Source organism: Sus scrofa, chromosome 13 (genome assembly GCF_054392235.1).
Source record: "Sus scrofa isolate SSC_HxYL_T2T_F1_AM1 chromosome 13, Sscrofa_HxYL_maternal_Yorkshire_Landrace_v2.0, whole genome shotgun sequence".
NCBI lineage: Eukaryota > Metazoa > Chordata > Mammalia > Artiodactyla > Suidae > Sus > Sus scrofa.
In genome coordinates, this window is record NC_139395.1 from 86,753,233 (window position 1) to 86,756,210 (window position 2,978).

Below are 2,978 nucleotides of genomic sequence, written 5' to 3' on the forward strand. Positions count from 1 at the left end.
CCCAGCCTGCCCACCTTCATCTCTCCACCCATGGCCACAGCCCCTAGAGGCCAGCTGAGGAGTGGCCCACCACCTCCCTCCTGTTGTCAGGCCCAGAGCCTCCTGCCCTCCCACCCCCATTCCTGGCATGTGCCAGGAAGTGCCAACGATTCCCCATCTCTAAAAGAGAAGGCCAGCGTGGTGAGGCCGATGGCTGCCCAGCCTGGCCTCTCCAGGCTGCCCTTCCAGAAACTCCCAGCCCCTTCCTGCCTGGCTTCCTGCCCAAGCCCTTCCTGGAAACTGGGCCCACCCTGCCCCCCAGCCCAGGGCGCCAATATTTCCACAGGGTGAATCAACCAGCCTCCCCCAGGAGGTCCCCTCCTTTTACTCACAATATTGAAAGCCTGTGGGGGGCAGTGGGAAGGAGAGGCCAGGCCATGGCCCCATCACACCCCTACCCACACTCCCCCTCCCACCACACTCCATTCACACTCCGCCCCCCTCACCATAGCACCCCCCAACTTGAGGTCTCTAAAGCAGGAATAAAACACAAGGGAGGGAAGAGAATCACAGAGTTTCTGTTTAAACCTTCATCTAAAAAAAGGAATTTAGTGAAGCTTTATTGATATATAAAATGCTGATAGTATTGCCAAGTCTATAGATATATATCAATAAACATATTGATATGGAGGTACTTACAGACAAGTGCTTAATCCAAGTGTGGTGAGAGTCCCTCTGTGCAAGGACCTGGGCCTCCATGGGGGGAGATGGCCAGGAGGGCCAGGCTGACATGAAATCATACAAAGTAATAACTATACTTATTAATGTTGGGTTTAGAACACTTAAGAATGCAGTATATATAACATAATGCCACAGAAAGGACAAGGGAGTAGAGCTGTTCATGAATGATGTCTACACCACTGGAAATAAGTTAGGATCCATCTGAGAGGCTGCTGGTAAGCCCTGAGCAACCACTAAGGGAACGCCTCAGAAAGAGAGAGTGAAAACACCACTAAAGAAACATAAATGCTCCCTTCACTCAATGCAGATGAAAGGAAGACTAGAGGAACAAAAGGACAGGACACACACAGGAAACACAGAATTAGAAAAACAGTGGAGAATATCAGCAAAACCAAAAGCTGGTTCTTTGAAAAAAATCAAGAAAATTAGTAGACTTTCAGCTCATCTGACCAAGACAAAATGAGAGAAAATTCAAATGACTAGAATCAAAAATGAAAGAGACATTACTACTGACCTCACAGAAATAAAAAGGATTATAAAGGCATCCTATAAGCAACTGTGTGTTAATAAAGTAGGTAACTCAGATGAAATGAACAAATTCTTAGATAGACATAACAAAAGTGACTCAACAATGAATAGACAATGTGAATAGGCCTATATAATGGGTGAAGAGGTTGAATTATAATAATGATAATTAAAAAAACAAACAAACAAAACTACCCACAAAGAAAGGCAGCCCAGAGCCAGATAGCTTCATTGGTGAATTCTACCAAACATTTAGAGTAGTTGTTAGTGCCTATCTCTCACAAATTCTTCCAAAAAATAGAAGAGAAAGGAACACTTCCCAGAGTTCCCACTGTGGCTCAGCGGGTTAAGAATCCGACATAGTGTCTGTGAGGATGCAATTCAATTCCTGGCCTCACTCAGTGGGTTAAGAATCTGGTACTGCCACAAGCTGTGGTGTAGGTCGCAGATGCAACTAGGATCCAGTGTTGCTGTGGCTGCAGCTCAATCTGACCCCTGGCCCAGGAACTTCCATGTTTCAGGTTTGGCCATAAAAAGGAAAAGAAGGAGTTCCCGTCATGGCACAGTGGTTAACGAATCCGACCAGGAACCATGAGGTTGCGGGTTCGGTCCCTGCCCTTGCTCAGTGGGTTAACGATCCAGCGTTGCCGTGAGCTGTGGTGTAGGTTGCACACGTGGCTCGGATCCCGTGTTGCTGTGGCTCTGGCATAGGCTGGCGGCTACAGCTCCGATTCGACCCCTAGCCTGGGAACCTCCATATGCTGCGGGTGCGGCCCAAAGAAATAGCAAAAAGACAAAAAAAAAAAAAAAAAGGAAAAGAAGAAGAAAAAAAAGGAGAAAAAAAAAGGGAACGCTTTCCAACTCATTCTATGAAAACAGCATTACCCTGATACCAAAACCAAAGACATGACAGGAAAAGAAAACTACAGTCTCTTATGAATATAGATGTAAAACTCCTAGATAAAATGCTAGAAAACTGAATCCAGCAACATGTACAAACGAATTATACACAATGACCATGCAGGATTCATCCCAAGAACGCAAATTTGGTATAACATCTGACAATCAATCAACATAATACACCATATCAAAAGAATGAAGGACAAAATACACATGATCATTTCAATAGATGCAGAAAGACAATTTGGAATAGAAGGGAGCTTCCTCAAGATGATTAAAGGGCATTTACACAAAAACACATCACTAACATTACACTTAATAGTGAAAGACTGGATACTTTAACTACAGGAACAAGACAGGAATGTTCACTCTTGCTGCTTCTATTCAACATTGTTCTAGAGGTTCTATCAGGGCAATTAGACAACTGAATAAAATACAATGCAACCATACTGGAAAGGAAGAAGTAACACTATCTCTATTTACAGATGATATGATAGTATATATAGAAAACCCCTAGGAAACCACTAAAAGACTATTAGAGTTAATAAATTCAGCAAGGTGGCAGGATATAAGATTAATATACAAAAATCAGTTGTATTTCCACACACTTACAAAGAACAACCTGAAAATGAAATTAAGAAAATTCAATCAACAATAGCACTCAAAGGAATAAAATATTCAGCAATAAATTTAACAAAACAAGTACAAAATTTATACTCTGAAAACTACAGAATGTTGTTGAAAGAAACTAAATAATATCCATACAAATGGAAAGACATTCCATATTCATGGATTGGAAGACAATATTATTTTGGTGAAAACATCCTCTAAAT